This window comes from Cupressus sempervirens, chromosome 6 (genome assembly GCF_028749045.1).
Source record: "Cupressus sempervirens isolate cs-2001-9-10 chromosome 6, ASM2874904v1, whole genome shotgun sequence".
In the NCBI taxonomy this organism is placed as follows: domain Eukaryota; kingdom Viridiplantae; phylum Streptophyta; class Pinopsida; order Cupressales; family Cupressaceae; genus Cupressus; species Cupressus sempervirens.
The window spans coordinates 520,015,828-520,038,913 of NC_143123.1; positions in this window are offsets into that span (position 1 = coordinate 520,015,828).

The window sequence follows — 23,086 nt, forward strand, 5'->3', positions numbered from 1 at the left end:
GATGTGTTCAAATGTACCTTGGAGGATTTTGATGGTTGATTCTTGATGGGACCTTATAGGTGCCATTATTGTGTTTGAAAAATCCAAAGGTTGTTTTCCCTTATCTAAGTCCAAATTGATCATGGGTTGTATTTTTTCAATGGTTGTGTTGGTTTGATGTTTGGACTTAGGTTCCCCCACATTGGGGTTGAGTTTGACAATTTCTTGGGCTGCGAAAAGTTTGAAGTTTTTACGGAAGTTTTTATCTTGACATGCCCTAGCCATTTCTTCATCAGTGATGCCATAATTAGTGTCAGAGTCATCACTAAGGTGTATAGTACCTTGTTGTATGTTTGATGTGTTAGGGTGGAAGGTACTTGTGTTAGGTTGGCTGAATTTGAAGGAATGTGATTGTTCATCTTTGGGTGTGGTTGGCGCACTTCCTCCCCCAGGTGGTATCAGCACAAATTTAGGTTCAAAGTCAGGAATTCATTGAACCATCCCATGTGCAAGGGATGTGTTTGAAGGAAACCTCATAGTAGGTGCGTTGTTCAAGGTTTGTTGTGTCATAGCTTGATTATGATGATCTTGCAGATACATGTTTAAGGGGTTCACAAGTAAAGGTTGTGATGCCTCGATTTGGTCTTCGTCAAATGGTTGTTGGGTCTTATTTTCTTCTTCTATCATGGATGAGGTTTTGGTTGTGCTTGTGCCTCAGAAAACAAAGATTGATAAAGTTCTTCAGGTCTCTGGGCTGATTGTGTCCTAGTAAGTGCTGGCATGATACCTAAGAATGCAGATGCAATGGAGGGAAACCTGAATGGACTTTCTGCCTCCCAAGTGTGCACCCAAACTACCAACTGTGCTCAGAAAATACCAAGTGCACCCATGATGTAGTTGGGGGCCTAAAAGTGAGCAGTTGGTAAGTAAGAGGCATGCAATGGGTAAACAAAGGTGTTAGGGTGCCTTAAATGCAAATTTTGAGTGTTTTGAGTGATTTAGAGTGTTTCCTAAGGTCTTGGGATGCAATGCAAGGTGTGGAAGTGTAGATTAGGTCTCTTAACCTAGAATGAAACACCTAATTACCATGTGTGTCCTGAAACTACCAAGTGCATCCTAAAAACACTGATTGTGCACTTGAAGTGTGCAGTTGGTAAAACAGGGTTGTAGTTGGTAAAAGAGGTCAAAACTTGATAACTAAGATGTGGGTATGCAAGATATGAGTGTTTTTGGGATTTTTAAGTGTTTAGGGAGTTTATAAAATGTGAGAAAATGCTAAATGAGCTAGGGTTTTGATGTTCAAAGTGTAAATTTCCTAGGGATGTTATGCAAATGCAAATGCAAGGTGCTGTTTTGAAGGTGTGCAAAATGAAGATTATGGTATGCAAAATGAAGGTTAGGGTTGTGTTTTGGAATTGGTAATGACACTAAAGGTAGGTTTATACAAGGTGTATTATGAAAAGAATGGTATTCTAGGATTTTTAATGATATTTGGGTTATGTAAAATGAGGGTAAATGGTCAAGAAGGCAATTTGGTTGATGGACACTTTGATAGGTTTTGGTAGTAAAAATGATGCTAGGATTTTGATAAATGGAAGATGAAGGGGATATAACACTAGGGTAAGTTGAAATTACATTTAGGAATATGATTATGCTAATGATAGAGGTATATACAAGGTTTTGAACTTAGGTGGAATCTTTAGAAAGTATTTTGTCTAGGAGTTTAACCTTGTGATAAAGGACTTTGGATCTTGACCAAAAAGTGATAAAAGATGAAAAGATCAAATTGATAAAAGATGACAAGGTCAAATCTATCAAGACATAGATAGATTTTTACCAAATAAAATGACAAGAAAAGATAAAAGGACTAGTCAAGATCCATTATCCGTCAACACTAGGAGATACTCTAAGACTCATACTTTGTTCGGATTTTTGACTAAGCTCAAACATTTTGGGGTTCAAAATGATGGTTAGGAGACTCAAAATGGTGATAATGCTGATTGGATGTGAAATATGGACAATGCCTATGATGCAAAATGGGACTTTGGGTGCAAGATGCGGTTTTGGGTCAAGTGCAAAATGGGGAGGTACAAAGGCTCCTAGATGTAGTTTTAGGGTTCTAAAGTACAGTTTGGAGGCTCAAAATGGTCATGCAGGTGCCCAAGTGCCCCTTGATAGTTCCAAGTGCAATCTAATAGTACCAAATATACCTATGACATAGTTGGGGCTAGTTTGGGCACAGTTGGTAGTTTTTGGGTGCAGTTGGTAAGCTAGGAAGAATGTTTGCTAATTTTGAAGGGTATGGTTGCCAAGTTGATATGCTAGGAAGCTAAGATGTTGGGGTTAATGTTATGATGGGTTGGGAGATGTAGAATAGAGGTTATGACCTAAGGAATGATGTCCTAAGTGAATGCAATGAAGACTAGGAGATGCAAAATGCAAATTAAGGTATGCTAATGCAAGGGTAGCTAACCAGGTGCCTAAAGACATAGTAGAAGCCTCAAAATGTTATTTGGAATCCCAAACTGGGTCCTTAGACCACCAAGTGTGCTAAAAAAGTACCAAATATGTCCATGACATAGTCAGGGCTAGTTTGAGCATAGTTGGTAGTTTTAGGATGCAGTTGGTAAACTAGGTTGAAACTAAGGCAATTCTAGGAGCTATGATTTCCAGATTGTCATAGAGAGCTAAACAGTAGGGAACAATGATAAGACCAAAATAAAGGCTCAAAATGATGATTATGACACCCAGAATGATGGTTAAATTGGTCAAGATGAGGGTTAGGTATGCAAAGATGCAAAATGGACAATGCAACATGCAAGTTTTGGGATTGGAATGCAAAAATTAAGGGAGGTAAACTAAACACAAATGGATGCAATATGAAAGGTAATGGATACTAAATGAGGACTAAAAGGTGCAATATGAAGTCTATAGGATGAAAGAATGAGGCCTAGACTAGGTTAAATGCAAGTGGAGTTTATGCAAGAATGAAATCTACGTTTTGCCAAGCACATTTAGGATCACAAGTTGCCATGTTTTCTAAGGTTTGAATGTGTTGAACCAAAGTTTGAAAATATGTGACAAAGGTTGAAATTTTTTGACAATGTGTAATAAATTTGAATGTTGGCTATTATCTTGATTAATGTTTCACACACACACAAGACACATTAAGACAAGAATAGCTATTGTTAAAAAGTGAACAAGCACACCACAACCTAGGCTTTTAGGACTATATCCACTAAATTCCTACTTGAATTGAAGTTCATCCGCACTTATCCAGAGTGGAAAACCTAGGATCTTGGCACTATAGGCTCTCCCTTATAGTGCACTCACTTCTCAGGGCTACCATGATACGCTTCCCAAGGGGCATGACTTCCCAAGGGACTATTGCCTCTACTAAGGACTGTGAGAATGTAGGATGTCTTCACAGGCATGGGTGACCCCTTGAGCTAGTGGATAGAAAGGATTTTGGCCACTTAAAAATGGTTTTTAGTAAGAGCATTCCGTTTGGCAAGTGAATGATAAACTTCCACAGAAGGTCTCCCAGCCTTGAGAATTGGGGTTTGACGCACCACAAGGGTACTAGAGGAGAGCTATCATGCAACAATACCATTGACATGAATTTCACCGTAATCAAATTTTATATAGTGACTAGAATGTTGACTTGGATTTTGGGATGTTATCGCTTTAAGGTCATCCCTTGGCATACCCAATATCGAGTATCTTGGTCCAAGGCAGGCCTCCTATAGAAGTTACACATATTTCTCTTACACCCAAGATCCACGAATGGTGAGGGGAGAGGATACATCCAATATAACTCCTAGGGATTTAAACACTGTAGAAATGCCTAGCATAAAAGAAACATTTCATTTTAAGCACCAAACAAAGTGTTATCTAATCTAGGAAATCCACACACATGGTTTTGACAAACACACAATGGTCTTCAACAACATCCTACAAAGCAAGCATTAGTAGTTTGTTATGATAAAGTCTTAATCCATCAATTGAAACATGCTACAAGTAGACCATTAGTAACACAAAATCATCTAATCTATGTTCTAGAAGCAAATGTAAACCTTACATGCAGATTTTGATTGATGTGTGTGTTTTCTATGAACTAGGTGTGCTCTGACAGAGCAAATTGCACCCTAGAAGGCCAAAATGGCTAAGAACACCCCCAAGTGTGCCCAGATAGTGTTTACTACATCCATGATGTATTTGGGGTGTAGTTGGGTGTAGTTGGTAGTTTTAGGACGTAGTTGGGAGGTCAGGTGCAAACTGCGGGGAAATGGTGTCTGAATAAGACCTAGAAACTGCACATTTTAAAACTTGTACTTCTAAGTGTGCCCAAACAGTGCAAACTATGTTAATGAAATATTTGGTAAGTTTTGGATGTAGTTGGTAAGTCAAAAACAACAAAAAGAGGTTTTGGTGCCTTCTAGACTCCTAAAACTGCTCCTCGGGGTCCCAAGTGCGCCCTGACAGAGCAGAGTGCACCCTAGGACAACAAGCTAAAAAAATGCATAAAATGAAGGCACACAACCATATTACTGGACCCCCTAGTCAATCAAGGTATGATAAGGAAGTGTAGATAGCCTTCATACCCTTCCAAGTGAGCTCCTTCCTTGCACCTACAAGCACAAAACAAGAAAATCCAAGTTAGATATGCATGTTCATGTTAGGTTCACCAAAATGTAGGACCAGAAAATGTGCTAAATGCATAACATACTATGAGAAATCACAAACTCAATAAACATACGTTAGCACCCACTAGTCTACCATGAAAGCCAAACTAATAAAGAAAGCAATAGAAAATCCCTCTTTCATTTGTAGCTCCCATGTCCTCCTTTCTTCTCCAAATGATTGTAGCTCCAAAGTTGCCTATAATGCACACAAAATTGAAGCAAAAGCCTATAGTGATGATAATTCTATGAGAATACTTGAAGTTGTGATTTGGATGTGAGAGATGGTATGAAAATGCAAAGAAGCTAAGGACTCAAAGACTCAAGAATTAGGACCTAAGGACTAGAAATGAGAGGAAGAATGCTCATTTTATAATGGGCATGGAGGATGAGAGCATTGGATTTGTTAGCCATAGATATGCAACTTGACATGAGATTCCTTTGCGAATCCGTGACACATATTTCATAAAATTCCAAGTGTAGGATTTTATGATGCATGGAAGTCAAACTTGGCTAAATGTGGAAGAGAATCTATGATGCGCCATAAGACACCTCAACCCACTTAAAGCCAAGAATCTATGAAAAACAAGCCAAATATGGACATGTGTAAGGGAATAAGACTATTGGAATATGACATCTCTTAGCCAAGTGTCAAAGGAGAATCCACAAGGTGTCATACCCGAGTGTCATGATGATGTCAATATTTTGTAGAATAGTTGAATTAAAAATCCTTTATTCCACAAAATAGGAATTAGTAAAAATGGAATTAATGGAGGAAAATGTGACTTAGGAAATTAAGAATTTCCATGGTTTTTGAATGATGAATGAATTAATTAATATCAATTAATTGAGGATGATAATTAGGAAGAATAATTAGTAAGAAAGATGGGATAAAATTATGGGTTATTTAATCCTATAGAGAAAATTAATGAATAATTGGCCAATTTGATTAAATGAGTGCGATAGTATCCATTGATGAGAATGTGATGATGATAATGGAAATTGACTAGGATAATGATAGGTAGACCAAAACCATGGTCAAATTTATTGGTTGATCATAATTGATAACATGCCAAGGACACAGGATATGAATTAAAGGTATGTAACATTTAACTGACATTGTAAATGCTATAGGATCAAGATTGATTGATATGGTTGATCATAATAACATCGACATACATTGTCAATATTATTAAAAAGGTTGATAATTCCATGATTCAACATTGAAGGCCTCAACAACATCAAAGATCAGATGATAGTTTGACCTAGCATTGAGAGCCATGACAGTACTAAGGTTAGATTGATAAGATTTGATAGGTTGATAGGTTTCCAAGGCATTGAATGCCACAAAAATGCTTGGGATTTGGAAGATGATGATTGATTTTTGATATTTGATATGTTCTAGGTTGATTAGGACTGATTCTAAGTGATTCTAAGTTGATTTGGGGTGGTTTTGAGTTGATTTGGAATGGTTCTAAGCTGGTTTGATATGATTTTGAAATGACATGAAATTGATGTGAAAGAGGATACAAATGATAAAGTATGATCAATTTGGCCAAAAGATTGAAGTTAGTGGAATGAGAAAATGGGATGAAATAGTATGAAGAAGTGGTGAAACCATAGATGTGAACCATTTTTGAGCATCTACACAAGGAAGGATCAGATCAGATTGTGCAGAACAAGGATTTGGAATCAACAATGAAAGATTGTAAATCATCAAGTCATCAGATTCTAATACTTTCTAGCCATTTTATTAGGAATAAAAATCCTATGATGATAGGTTGGTCTAACAGCCATGTTGTAAGCCTTTCAACAAGGTGCTAAATCCTTTAATAGGGTAACATTCCAAGTGAGTGTTTGTAAATCCTATAACTAGTTCAGTTTTAACAGGGTGTAAAGCCTTTAATAGGGTAGGCCTTTCATAGGGCAGACCATTGGAAGTGGTCAAACTTTGTAAATTTAAATAGTTACATATTGCTGCAGTGATAATTTGTGGGTGTCATCGCTACCCCAATTTTACCTTCTCATTTTGGAGGGTTTCTAGGTGACCAAATCTTGTGTTATCTATTTTCATACATGTCTTTATTTTTATGTTAAATAGATATGGTAGATGCATGTGAACGATCTCAGTTAAAAGTTTTAAAAGGTTAAAGTTAGTGACTTCTGATTCATGCACACCACCCCCCACCTCAACAGTAAATATTTCAATTTGTAAATTCCAATAGGAGATAGTATACATGTTGATGATGATGTGTATAACCTCAAAAGTTAGTATAAACTATACAAAAACAAGATATTCATGTTTTAAGTGAAACAAGCAGAATTAAAGGAAAGGATTATTTTGTTTACAAAATTATTACTTGTCCAATTAGGGCTGACATCCTAGATGTTTACTCTAAGTTGGAAAAGCGTATTATGGTCTTAGTTGACCTAGCAAAAATTTGTGTAAAGGCATGGCATTTATGCAAAGGACATCTTGTGATGAGATGTGCAATTGAAATTGTGATGTAGTTGCTATGTTGAGCAATTGTATGTGAAATTTTGTGAAAGTGATATATGTGAAGTTTTGTAAAAGATATTTGGTGATTCGAGATTGAGCTAAAGATCAAAGATCAGTCGAGAAAGAAGTTACATTGCCTATATTCTAGAAGTATGATTACCTATTTGGATAGTGAGCTCTTCTTGTAATTGGAAGTGCATGTTTGGGTAGTAGGCTCATCTTGCATCTACTTTACCAGACTCTCTATAGTGAATTTTCTCATTGAATCCTAACAAGGTCCATCCTCTAACAAGGAACTTATATATCAGTATATTATCTAGTGGGTATCATCCCCACTGGGGTTTTCCCTTGGTGAAGGTTTCCCTAGTTAATAAAATATGGTGTTTTGAGTTATCTTTGTGCATGGTTACTATTACTATTCAACATTACTTTATTACTTTGTTATGTATGGTTTAAAGTAAGAAATAATATCTAGTTGGTGCCTAAAGTTTGTAGATTACTGATTCATCCCCCCTCTCAGTAATCCCTATTTCTAACAAAGGTTGTCATGTGTGAGAACCTAAGGAAGACAAGGACTCTGAGGTATTATTTCATTCATTAACCAAATAGAAGAGACTACTATTGGAAAGCAAAGAAAGAAGGCTTAAGGGTATGGATGCTTGAAGGGGGAAAAAGGTATTAGAGCCTAAGTGTGTGAAATCCAAGTAGAATGGAGGACTAGAACATACATCTATAATATGGAAAGTGAGTTGTAAGTTGTTATCAAATCAAGCCTTACTATTACTTTCTAATCATTGTACTAGTCTAGGATAAATCCTTTGGATTAAGGTTGACCTAATAGTCACTTGTAAATCCTTTAACCGGGTGACATTCCAAGTGGATGATCTAAAGTCCTCTAACAAGGCTCACTCCTAACAGGTTGATTGAAATCCTCTAACCAGGTCATATTTAATAGTGTGCATTGTAACCTTTAACAAGGTTGGTCTTTCATAGGGCATCACTTCAGAAGAGTGAGAATGAGTAGCATGTTAATAGTGATTTTTTCCAAATTAGGTTTCCATGTAAAATCATTGTGTCAAATGTGTTATTGAATCTATTATGTTTCATGCTTACATTTTTGCAAAGTTGATTTGACAATAGCCTACAAGTTTAAGTGATTGTGTGACCTAATGCATGCATGATGAATATGTTTTATGAACATGGGTTCACTAAGTTATGAAAAGTTTTATTTGTACATTTAGACCTTGGGTAACTAATTCACCCCCCCCACAGTTATTCTAAAGAATCACAATAGTAGGCAGATGAGAAAGTAAAATCGAAAAGGAAATCGATCATTGCGAAAGAGGAGGAGGAAGATGAAGAAAATAAAAAGTCTAATGAGACCAAAAAACTACAAGCAGTTAACAAACTCCCTCTAATGACTATAGATTAGGTATGTGCAAAAATGATAGAATTAACAAGTATTTTGGCACTCAATGATTTGCAATATGATTCTTTGGATAGTAATGATCAAGTTAAACTTGAAGGTGCAATGATAGACATGCTGATCAAGTTTAGGCGCACACCCATGCAATTAGGAATTGGAGTTTCAGTAGGAATGTACAATAGAGTGGATGTTAAATTAAAATGGGAATTTTCCACTAAAAATAAAATAAGAGAAACAATGTTGGAAGAAGTTATACTAGATTTGGGGAAGACACATATGTCTATAGCACTTAAAGATTTTGTTAAGAAGTTTATGCCAATGGATAGGGCATATCAAATTTTGAAGAATAAAGCTCCCAAAGTTGATCAATACAATGTAAGAGTTAGGAAAGGAGTATTTGGAGTGATTACACCAATAGTAGAGGAGAGGGAAGGCCGAGATGCTATAGAATTTGAAGATGATTATAATCAAGAAGTGGCTAAGTTGACAACAAGAATTGAAGAACTTATCAGTGGATATGAATTAAAGGACCATGTCACAATTGAGGATGACACTAATACACCTCCACCTAATCCTAATGTACCAAATAAAAATGAAATTTAGGGTTTGATAAAGGATTCAAGAAAAATTTGTACAAACCTATTTTTGTTACAGATAGTTGAATATCCAAAGCTTGAAGTCAAGAAGATTGATGATATTAAAGTCACACTAGTTATAGAGGTTGCAAGTGCCAAGAAAATTGGCAAGGAATTAATTATATATACACCACCAATTTTTATGAAAATTTTAAATAAGGAAATAAATTTTGAGAAAGATTCATGCACCAAAATGACAAAGGACAAAGTCACACATAAAGAGCAAGAGGCCACTCAAGCTCTTATTCAATTGCTGAGTGCACAGGTTACAGAACCAACACATGTGACACCTATGCAATATGTGATATCTACACTAGTGTAACAACAAAAGGAGAAATCAATTAAAAGGGAAAGCAATTACAACTATCACTGCCAAGTGATACATCGTCCAGATCTCAAGATGTGACTCATGCATAGGATGATGATGATGAGTTAGTGAATCTTGATGAGGTAATTACATTACCTAAATATGATTTGAATAAGCTTACACTAGAGAAAATGCAATAATTGAAAATCTTGTTGATGCATAAGGAAAAACAAGAACAACTAAAAATAAAGTAGATGAGAAGACATGTATTACATACTATCAAGGATATTTTCACAAATAGATTTGGAATTATAGATGTAGATAATCGACATGCAATTTTAGACCAACTAGTATATGAAGTTGATCAAATTCAGACAAATGATATAGAGACAAATGAGAAGCTATTACAATGGTCTAAAAGGAGAATAGAGCATAAAGTGTTATAGATAGTCTCACATGAAATTGTATAGAGACAACCTGAGCTTTCTACATCTATCACACAGTTGAAAACAATTTTGAAGACCATCAATTCTTTATATGTAAAATTGTGTGATATATATTTCTTTATAGTGGATACTACATGCTCACTAGATATATTACATGAAGGAATGAGAGCTAATGTTCTCACATCGGGCAAGAATGCAAGTTCAAGCTCATTTTCTTACAATGAATTGACATTCAATCAAGAGAGGCTAACTAACCTCATAGCTAAAGATGTAGCGATAAGGCACAAGTTGGCATTGATTCAACTTCAATTATTGCTACATATAGAGATAATTTAGAAGGGAATCTATATTGCTAGAGATATTTTGAAGGAGCCAATTTTTTGAAACATTGCAAGATTTATTAACCTACTTGCCGAGCAAGAGATTCAATTTTAGATTTTGATTAGGTAAAGGAAAGATGGAATACTGGCTATGCAACTATTGTGGCAAGTCATAAACAATTTCTTGAGAAGTATCAGCTAACCCCAAAAGCCCCAAGTTCCATTAGTGACAAAAATAAGGGGGAATGATGGGGAAAGAATGAAAACACAAAGGGGGAGATATCAAATAATGTGAAAGGGGGTGACACAATTTTTTTTGGTCTCAAAGGGAGAATACATTTTTTAACGAAATGATTTCATGAAAAAGTGTTTTTTCCACTAATGTCAAAGAGGGAGATTGTTGATCTCTAAGTCTACGTTTCCAATTAGTGTCCAAACACTTAGTCATTTTCAAGTTATTTACTAGGCAAGATTATAAGGTCATCACTATGACTGAGTTATCTAGTAAAGGCTAAGCATACAACACTTATGCTGAGTGAGATAATGATTACTGAGCATACAATAGAGACCGAGTAGATATGCAAATTGAGGAGTATAGTATGAGCTAAGAAATTTAGTGAAGATCGAGCATATTGAATGGTTATATAGAAGCTGCGTAACAACATGAAGGTTTATGCATGACCGAGCATCAGGGAATTCAAGTGCTGAGCAATTCAATTTTGATATGAGAGTTTGTAATGGCAAAAACTCATATATAAACCATTTTGGCTGACATTTCTAAGACATTTAATATTTTTAGAGCCAACTCAGATGTTGATTATGTGTCATTGTAGAAGGTAATGATCCCTAGGTGCACAATTTAACCAATCATAAAAAGGGATATCAATGAAAAAAGATGATGAAGTTTAAGCCATCAATTAAGATCTAGAAATTTCAAAAAATGTCTATTTAAAGAGGATTCTAACCCTAGAATAATATGTTTGAGAGAGTGTGAAGAGTTGTTATCAAAGAGAGAAGATGCATAAGGAGTGAATGCACATGCGAAGGAGTTAAACAAAGTTTTATAATTAGATCCAATAGAGAGCATTTAGAGTAGTGAAGAACTGAAAAAAGATACTAGATTAAGAGAATCAAATTAGAGATATAGGAAAGAGGAGACCCAAGATTAGCTTACAGAGAAAATTGAGGGTTAGGTACTAAATTAGTTATTTTTTAATTGATACAGGGTAAATCTCTTAACTGAGTGGTTCTAACAGGCCTATGATAATATCCTAACAAAGTCCTTACTTTATTGTGATTGTAAAATCCTTTAACAAGGTGAGACCTAATAGTCTCTTAAGCTTTTAACAGGGAAAACCCCTTATAGGGTAGATCATATTTTATGATCAAACATTGTAACCTTAACAGGTTAAATTTATTGTTACAACAATGAAGACTTGTGGGTTTCATCCCCACCCTAGTTTTACCTCATCTTGAAGTGTTTCTAGGTAACCAAATCATTGTGTTATGTGTTGAACCTTTATGGATATGATGTATGTCATTTATGTTTTAGCATTATAGTTTCATTGATAAATCAAAGAGATGAATTAGGTATGAATTGGTTTTGAAGTCAAAAGTTTAAGATCTTGATTTAGCCCCCTCTCAGTATCTTGTTTCCCATATACTTATTCCAACAATAGGAATCTAAAGAAACTTCTAGATCTCAATCAACGATATATATTCATCCTTAATTCTGCTTAGTCTTTCCTACTTTTTGATTGGTTGATCTTACAATATAGGGATTAATGATGAGTAATCACATATATAATTACCTCCTTTATTTTCTCCTCAAAATTAGAAATATGTTTCTAGCTTGACAAAAATGGTTTACATATGATTTTGTGCCATTTCATACTCATATAAAAAACTGTGTAACTCAACACACATAGCTTCTGACGCTTGACTTTTCTTGTTGTTTATGTTGTCCCTTGGCATGAACTATTTATCTTTTCTTTGTTTGACTCCTATAACACTTGACATACACTATTCCTTCCTTCTAGATAACTCAACTTGTGTGTTGCACTCTAAACTACTCAACAACAACTGGATTGTGCGGAAAAACTTATGTGTACATAGCAACTATATTTGCTTGACACATACTAAACTTGTTTACTCATTCACTTTGTAGCTCACCCTGTATTGTGGCTTACTCATAGTGTAGACCAACCAAATATGCCTAGTAAATGACTAAGTATTTTGAACTAATAGACAATACTAAGGTTGCCTTTAGGGTCAATAATCTCCCCCTTTGGTATTAGCAGAAAAAACACTATTCATGATTAAAATTTGTCATAACAAAACTTCAAAATATTTGCTCCCCCTTAGGGTGTACTCCATACCTATAGTGCGATCATCATATAGTACATTGTAATTTGTATTTTCAAAACCTTTTCCAAAAATCTTTTTGTGATTAACATCACTCCTTATTACCCCATTTCCTCTTAGTACTTTTTAGGCATAATATACATATAATTTACATTTCCTAAAAATATTCATACATTTCCCCCTTTATACTCATTCTTAGCATATAAACATTTCCCCCTTTATTTTGTAACTTATGCTAACTAGTGACATTCACTTGTGTCCTGGTGAATATACTAAACTCTCAAAAATGGGTAGTGCAATCTCATAACAATAGACATTGTATTATCCCAAATTTTCTTGAATGTAACAAGAACATTTAATTCAATCTCCAGTTTGGCTGTGAGATCCACTAGTTTGTTTGCAATAGACACTTGTTGACTCTACATTAGGCCTTTGCAACCTATAAATGTCTTTGAATTACTTCCAAATGAGGTGATAATAAGGCTTGTATAGAAGTAACCTCATTATTGGTGTTGCACTCCTCATGTAACAACTCTGAGTGTTTTGCTTGAAAAAATCTAATCTTTGAGAAATAAACTAAGCTAGAACTAGGATCCATGTTCATATCTAATCCACATTTATGTAAATCTTCATCTATTTTGTCTATTTTCTCCCTTATTTCCTTTGCGAATCCTGGAACATTGCATATTTTTATAAATAATGTGTTGGCACTATTAAATAATTTCTCTAAATCTATAATAAGAGTGAAGAGCTCAACCTTCTTAATTGTAATTTTAGTAGAAACCTTCTCCAATACTCTATTTTCAAATTTCCTCTTTGACCATTGCATAAATTTTTCTTATGTATCAATATCAAGATCATTTAGCTTATCAATAATCTTAATCAATTGTTCAATTATAAGGGCATTCTCATCCAAATCATTAACAAAAATAGTATCAAGGAATATATCTTTAATATTATACAATACTTGGCTTTGTTGATTCTCTCTCCTCATCTCCTCTTGCTTGGCCTTCCTAGCTAGCAAATCACTAAGAATTTTTATTTAATCATAATTTAAACTATTTGTATCCCAATTAGGAATTGCAATCTCCTTATTTAGAGTAACAACCATACCCTTCATCACTTTAGGTGAATACTTCACCTTCTTTAATCTCTTTCCTTTGGAAACTTTTGTGTTGAAGGTCGACATTTCCTACTATAGACCTTGAGTTTTTACTTCTAAGATCAGTCTCAATGGCTCTACATTTTTTCTTGCCTCTTTAATATGAATAACCTATTGTTTAGATGCATTATCCTTCTCCTTATCAACATCAGTTTGGAGTTCACTAGTGGAACTCAATTGTTTGACATCCTTAATTCCCTCAATTTGAGGTCTAGAGGTACTCAGTCTCTCACCGGTAGTAAACTAATTTACTTTTTCATTTAGGCTCTTTTCTTGCTTCTCACCTTCATTATTTATATCAATATTGATCTATGTGGCATCATTTTTCTATATAGGAACTTGTGCATTTTCTTCTACCCTATATTGCCCTATGTGGCATCATTGGCTTGAAGACTCTATTGCTCAGCATGACCAACATTTCCTTCACCTTGTGCTCGGTCTTGACTAATAGGAAAAGTAGAAGTAATAGGTGTGGATTCTACCTGCTATGTGGGCTCATGTATATCAATCTTATGTTAGTCTTTAACTTTCACAATCACAAGATTTGGATATGCTAATGCCTCACAAGCTATCATTTGCACTTTTTCAGTCTATACATTAGTTTCACTCTGTCTCTCTAGATTAGCTATGACATTCTCCTCATTCAACATATTCTTGTCTAGGTTTCTAGCTCTTAATCTATCACCACCGTCTTTGTCTACCCTTTACTTTGTTCAACCATATTATGAATTGTATCCACAAGTTGTTCTGTATCATCATATATATCTTCTTTTTTGTCCAATTCAACATGTTCAACCTCACCTTTTTCTTCCTCATCTTTCTTCTCATCATTAGGAATTAATCCAAATACCTTCTTCCATATCACCTTACTTTCTTCCACAAAATTCTCCACTTTATTATTCAAAATTAGGAAAGCTCTCATCTTAGGAATGAATTTGTCATTGCAGTCTTTCATAGCTTTTGAATTTTTTTTCTTACTTAAACTAGGCATGACTTGGGCAAGTGTTCCCTCTTTGATTTGCCTCTTAGTCATTAATGAAAATTTCTACTTTTGATCAATCTTCTCATAAAATTCATATGGAATCATTTTACCTAACTCCAATGTTGTATATTTAAAATTTGTCATCATGTCTACGAGAGCTTCTTCTACTTTTTCCTTATCAAATTTACTTAATTTATCATACTTTACATATTGAAATCCTGATAATCCTACACTCCCCCTAATGTTCTCACATACATCATCAATATTCTGGGGTTTCTTGTGCACAAAAATATTGAATTAGCTGATATCATCAGATTTGGTCCTTTCTTAGTCAACATCATTATCCTTTGAAATTATGAGCCTTCTTCTTTTATTTTTTATAGGTCTACTTAGATTAGCTTCATCAGTGGTATTCTTCATCTTATTTGAGCTCTTGCCTCATGTTGGTTTTGTCACTATTATAACTCCCTTCTTTTGTGGCTTGAAAAATGTAGTAGTAGTTTCCTTAGTTCTCTACCTAGTCACTCCTTGTGTAGAATGGGTAAGCTTAATATATTTCTTCTTCCCTTTGCAACCTTGTGGCTTAGCTACAACTATCTCTTTTCCTTTTCCTTAAGCTTCCCCTACTTCATTTCCTCCTTCTTCATCATCACTTAATAAGTCTTCACCTTTTCCTTGGGTGATCTCTAATGGTAGTTCCTATTTAGAAAATTCTCCAAATGTCCTTTCCAAATTCTTTATCATAACTTTTCTTTTCCTCTCTAGCTTTGGAACTTTTGTTTGCATCATATTTTTCACTTTTGGAGTCTCATATGTATCAAATGGCTTGACATCCTTGTCAATAGGTTCATCTAGCAATGCAGTGATTGATGCAATAACTTCATCAATTTAATTTCATATCCCAAAGGTTTTAACCATGCAATCCTAGGGATAAATTCCTAAATATAGGTCATATATGTATCCACTTGAAAAAATATGTTGCCATTATACTTATCCACTAAATATTTAGAGATCCTTGACCTATTCTTCATCTTCTGTTTGAACTTCTCAAAGTAACCATCCATTACTATTTCAAAATTATCTCTTAATTAACTACTTAACTCATTAATCTACTATGTTACTAGCTTCTACTCACTCCATGTAATATCACCTATTATAGAAAAATATTTTTGTACATAAAGAATATGAAAACTAATAAGGATGCAAAATTAGACATGTTATTCTTTTCCCTCTTAAACCTCTCTAGGTTCTCAACTAATTTCTTCAACTATAAGTCAACAAGGTCATATGTATGACCCTTCCTCACAATCTTCCATGCGACATCTATGACCACCCAGGGGACACTATCCAATCTGCTTGACTGACAGAACTTGTGTGTAATAACCTTCACTACAAAGTCTCTCTTTATGTCTTCAATGGTGGAAATCATCATTCCTTTCTTGTTTCATTAAGCTAAAGTATTTTCCTCAATCACCTTTTTACTTTGGCAATAAATTGTCTTCACTTTATCTATAACAGGGTATTCGATAATTTGGTGAACAATATGTGTTGTAATCTCAAATGGTCCTCCTTCTAGCCATAATTTCATATCATGAACTTGTATCAAAATGATCTTTATCCACTCTGTTATGAAAACCCTTGTAAAATCTAGGTCACACGTGAGTCCTATCTCAACAATATGTTTATGTTCTTCCATCAGGTTCTTGTCAATTTACAACTTTTCATACACACTTCTCAGTTCAAAATCACCTACTTCACCAATATTACATGTATAACAGGATCTTACATCATGAATCAAAATTACCCTTGACAGGATTGAAGATAGGGCACCAGATGAATCTCCTTTCACTGTAATCTTTGGACATGCCTTAAACTTAGGTGGATTACATGCCTCATTTCTAATCAATTGCACATCGCTAACCTTTGATTACTTCATCTTGTTTGCAACAAATGAACTTGATGCCATTTTTGCATTAGATTTTTATCTTCAAAACCTTGCTTCACTCAGTATTAATACATCTACTTCAAATCACTTCCAACACTAACAACATACTATAAGATCTTGACTCAATCACTCAAATTCACTCAGAAATTGCTCAAAATCTACTATTTCTTGAAAACATGTATGCAAGGTACTTGAAATGATTAAAAAGATTCATTATAAGGGTCAAAAATTTGATTTTGGGCCTCACTAATTATTTGTACATATAGTGAGTGACTCACAAGTTGTCTCGATCTTCACTGCGAAGCTTAGAAGTAATATATCATTCTATCTTCAACTCAACTAATAAAACTTAGTTGTTACTAATAATATTTCATAGGTCACATGACACTTTCATTCTCAATAATGATATTCAATAATTATTAACTTTTTAGCTTGACATCCATATACATTACTTAGTTTAAACTTCAAATCCATCATCATACATCTAATCATATGCTCATTTGGACTTTCACGTGTTCAATATTAGGAATTGATTTTGAATTAAAAAATTTGAAATACATTCTGTACTTACCTCTTTATCTTAGTTTGAGGTGGGGAATCACCCAATCCATTGGATTGGGTGATCACAACTTCATCATTTGCACTGCTACCTCCTTCATATTTCTTCTTCTAGGTTTGTTGCATTTGGCTTCTCACTTCTTAATCATTAACCTTTTCTTTTCCATTGTTGTCTTCATTATTGGATGCTTTTGCTCAGTTTCTATAGTCTCTACTTAGATGATTGATCTTCTGATAGTGAAAGCATACTAGACCAAAATTCTTCCAGTTTCCTAAGCTTCCTTTGATATGTATCCTTGCACAATTTTCTGCAATATGTACATACTTCCTACTAAATTGAAAAGTGACCCAAGTATTGTAATCCCAATTTATTGCATTACCTTGACCTTTAGGTCTCCAACTATGTTTTTCATTAGATATGTGATCTTGTGCCTTGTGACCATATCTTTGACATGTATAGAAATAACCTTCAAATCTTAATGCAACTGTTGTCTCATTGGTTGGTGCAGGGGCACCAATAAAATAATCAATTTCATCACATTTTATGTCAAGTCCAAGGTTTATTTCTAAAAAAGAATTCCATGTCAATATATTTTTATTAATGTATGTAAAGTACAATCTTACAAATTTATAAGATTTACTACAATTGGGGAAATTTAATATAACTGATATGTTAAGTGGGAAGTTGAAGAATCATGTAATAAACTCTATTATAATCGTCCAAAATAATTATAAAGAGGTTGAAAGTAAATGGAAAAAACACAACTAGAAATGCAAAAATGTATTTGAGGAATTAATTACCTAGTTCTCATCCTAAAGGTACAAATATACTAGATCTTACCAAGTTGATCGTGGTAGAGATTTGTTTGATTTTGATAAGTTGTGATATGCATTGGTTGAAAGTTTTGATTTTAATATTTCTACCAACTGTGAAATTAATTTCTTGTGAATTTGTTATTATGTGTTGGTTGTATGAATGAATTTGGGCATTTCATATTGAGGAGTAAGTCCATTGATGTTGAATGATTCAAATTGTTCATTTATTTGAATCTAATTAGACTTATTAAAACATAAAATCAATTTTTGGATGCATGCAAGAATCAGTTATATATTACATAGTCCAATTTTTTTTTTATGAGGAAATATTTAGTTTTGATTTGGAATACATGCAGCAAAAATTTAATCAAAATGATTTCTTTTCATGGTATCGACCATAAGAGAAAACCAATTTGAAGAATCGATAGTCAGGAAAATGGGTATTGTATGAGATAATCGGGCCTATCTTGGAGTAGATTTTACATGGGCAAAAAATATAATTTATTTAATTATTGAGTTGGTAACTATTAATATAGATTTGACCCTACAAAAATCTGATTTGTTTCATCTTTCTTAATATTGAGAATTTGGCCTCTAAAAACCTGATTGGGATTAAGCTTCCAAGGTTTGGAAAGTGAAAGTTTTAAATGGATTTCAGTTGGTATTAGTGGTAGAAATCACTCCAAGATGAATCGATTGAGAAGCATGTGAACATGATTAAGTATTGGGATCTTTAGTGAGAATTTCTTTTTTTTTTTGTTCAATTTGGAATATTAGAATTGATTCCAAGCTAAGATGATCTCAAATTTTGTTATGACATTGGATTTTATTTTCTAAATTGGATGTAAGATAATATGATTTTGATATTTCTTCATACTTTAAGAAGAGTATTAGTTATTGTCCCAAAGTTGGAGGAATAATAATTAGTTCATAAATCTGATTTAATAATGAAATATCAATCAGACAGTATTTGGAATGAAATTGAATTTAGAGATGGGGAATTTCATAACCCGCTAGGGTTTGAAATTCATATGTGCCTCTAATTTAGAAATTTTTTCATACAAAAGTAATATTTGGTGTGTAGATTTATATGATGTTCAAGGATGATTCAATTTTTTCCTCTAATAAATAATTTGTCAAACATTGATATACAAATTTGGGTAAAATTTAGAGAAATTAGATTTTACTTACATCAAATTGGTAAGATTGTACTTTACATACATTAATAAATATATATTGACATGGAATTCTTTTACAGAAGTAAACCTTGGACTTGACATAAATGTGATGAAATTAATTATTCTATTGGTGCCCCTACACCATTGAGCTTTGATCTACATTCATATGCTTGATGTCCTTGCTTGTTGCAATTGAAACAATAACCATTGAATTTAGGTTTGGGATTGGAATTACTAGCTTTGCTCCTGCAAACATTTACTTTATGACCTGTGTTGAAAGAGGGAGAATGTTGAAATCAGATTGATAAAAGTATGATAAATGTGTTTCAATCATTATTTTTTAGTGATGTCAAACCTAATTTCTATTGGTAAGATAACTGCTTATATGATTTAAGTAATATCAGTTGTTTGATTGATGAAGAGGATTTGATCAAAAAGATGTAACAAAAGCACCTAGAGGAAAGTTGAGTTATGATATAAAAGAGAAGTACAAGAATCAACTAAGATAGTGATGTCATAATGAATTGATAATATACTTAAGGTTACAAAGTCTGGTTACACTAAGAAAGTTAAGAAGAACAAGTTAAACAAAGTTTGTCTACCAAGCTTGACTAAATAGACAATAGGTGCCTAGAAAAGTTAGTGCAAGCCAAGAAAAAAATTAGTTAGAGCCAAGTAAAAGTTCATTTTAGTGTATGGAAAGAAAAATAGTAGATTTCGAGTAAAGTTTAGTTGATACCGAGCACCAGTTAACTTTAGTTCATGCCAAGTGATTTTTCAGAGGATGCCAAGCAATGCAGTATGTGCCAAGCATTAGAAACAAGTTAATTCTAAGTGTCAACATTATTAGAAAGATCAAGAATTTGATGGACTTGAGCTGAAAAATTTATTTTCTTGGATTGTGTGAACTAGGTGGAAGATAAGATTGATGACCTGGTGGCACAAAATTCATGGTAAACCATTTTTGAGGTGAATTCAAAGAGGATTGAAGGAAAATTTTCTAGAAGTGATATGGAATGAGGGGTAGATTCATTGAGTCCTACCTAATCTATCCTAATCCTAAATTAGATGATGGAGAATGAATGAAAAAAACTCTTAATTCTCTATTTATAGGGATGGTTGGTCAAAATCAAGGGTTGCCATGTCCAAGAACCTAAGGAAGACAAGGAGTCAAGGGTATTGCTTCATCAAGTGACCTAAGTGAAGATTCTGCATTGGCATGTTAAGAAAGAAGGCTTAAGGGTATGAATGCTTGAAGGGTGAATAAGCTATTAGTGCTAAAATGTGTGAAAGCCAAGAAAAATGGAGGATTGAAACAAAGATCTATAATCTGCAAATAGATTTATAAATTGTAATCAGATCAAAGCCTTACTGTTACTCTCTAATAATTGTATTAGTCTACGGTAAATCCTTTAGATTAAGGTTGGCCTAATAGTCATTTGTAAATCCTTTAACCGAGTGACATTCCAAGTGAATGGTCTAAAGTCCTCTAACAAGGCTCACTTATAACAAGGTGATTGAAATTCTTTAACAAGGTCACATTTAAAAATGTGTATTTTAACCTTTAACAGGGTTGGCCTTTCACAGTGCATCACTTTAGAAGAGTGAAAAAGAGTAGCATGTTACTGGTGTTTTTTCTCAAATTGGGTTTCCATGTAAATCATTATGTTAAACGTGTTGCTAAATCTATTATGTTTCATGTTTACATTTCTACAAATTGATTTGACAGTAACCTATAAGTTTTTAACTGAATGCATAATCTTATGAATGCATGCATGATGAAAAATGTTTTATGGGTTCACTAAGCTGTGAAAAGTTTTATTGATACATCTAGACCTTAGATAACTAATTCACCCCCCTCTCAATTATTCTAAAAGAATTCCAACAATTGGTATCAGAGCCATTTGCTTAGGAGGACTAGTTTGAAGATATTAAAAGCACAAAGATCAAGATATCAAAAAGAGATGTACCCAAGCTTAATAAAGATAAATTCCCTACATGGAAAAGTTTGATGAAGCTACACCTTGGAGGACTAGGAGATCATGCATAATCTACAATTACTATAGAGCATATTGATCCTGCTGGAGCCTTGCCTACCAAGGATATGAAAAAGAAGAAATAACACAACTAGGCAATGCTGGAGATTGCCTCTACCCTAAGCTATGCTGAATATGATGATATCAAAGGCCTTGATAGTGCAAAAAAAATATGGGATGCTTTAAACACCATCTATGGAGGAGACACCAAAGTTCTAGGAGCTAAAGTTGAAAGTCTTAGCAGTAAGTTTAATGATATGAAAATGCAAGAAGGTAAAAATATTACTTAATATTGCTCAAGGATAAAAGATGTTTTAATGAAACTAGAGGAGCTACTAGTACAATAGATGATGATACTATACTAAGAAAAGTTTTAAGAACATTACTGCCTATATATGCCATTAGAATTTTTGAAATATAAGAACTGAGATGTATACTAGGGAATAATCTATCCCTTGAAGGTCTAGTAGGTAGACTCACTGCTTTTGAGCTATCTAACTTTGATAATTAGAAACCTATAAATATTAAATCTACTTTCAAAGTGAAGCTATCATTGAAGGAACCTAATGAGAAGAAGAAGAAGAAAAAGAAAAGTATGTATCTAGTGATAGTGACATAGATGAGGAGGATGTAGAAAAACTTGAAGCACTACTAGCAAGGAAATTTCGCAGAGGTAAAGACAAGTTTAAAGGTAAGTTACCTATCATTTTTTTCAATTTCAATGAAGTTGGTCATATTGCAACCAAATGACCAGAGAAGAAGAAATATAGAGGTGGTGATAAGTACAAAAATAGAAGAGATGAAGACAACAAGGACTGCAAAGACAAAGGCAAGAAGTCTTGCTACATTTCTAAAGAGGAAATAAGAGATAAATCCAATGAACATGATGAAGAAGTGGTGCACGTTTTAATGAAGGATGAATCTAATGAAGATAAGGAAACAACACTTATGTCTTGTGTAAATAAGAATGACAGATGGATCATTGACAGTGGATGTTCACATCATATGATTGGAGACAAAAGTAAATTCATTACCTTGAATTTTTATGATGGAAATAGTGTAAGATTTGGTAGTGATGCACCATGTTTGATAAAAGGAAAAAGTTCTATCAAACTCACATAAAAGATTCTATGTGACAATGATTACTATGTTGAAGGACTTACCTATAATATCTTGAGTGTGTCACAATTAAATAATTTAGGTTGTAAGGTTGAGTTTGAAATCAAGATTGATAAGATATATGATGCTGATGGAAAAATGATTAGAAAAGGTGATCCAACTAGGAGTAATCTATTCTATCTTGATATAGAGGATGCTACTTGTCTAATTGTAAAATTTGATGATGTGTGGCTATGGCACAAAATGTTATGTCATGTTAATTTTGATAACTTGGTAAGTATCAGTAACATGAGAAAAGTTAGAGGTTTTCCTAAGTTGAAGAAACCTGATAATACAATGTGCAAACCATGTCAGTTTGGCAAAATGATAAAGTCAAGTTTTAAGAGTAAAACTCATACCTCTAAAGGAATACTATAGATTGTTCATACTAACTTGTGTGGACCAATTGAAGTACAAAGATACATAGGAGATAAGTACATTATGATGCTGATTGATGATTATTCTAGAATGATGATAGTTATGTTTCTTAAACAAAAATTTAAAGCTTTCCAAATGTTTAAGTGGTACTTGGCAAAAGTTGAGAAGGAAATAGGTAAAAGTCTGAAATGTTTGAGATTTAACAGAGGAGGAG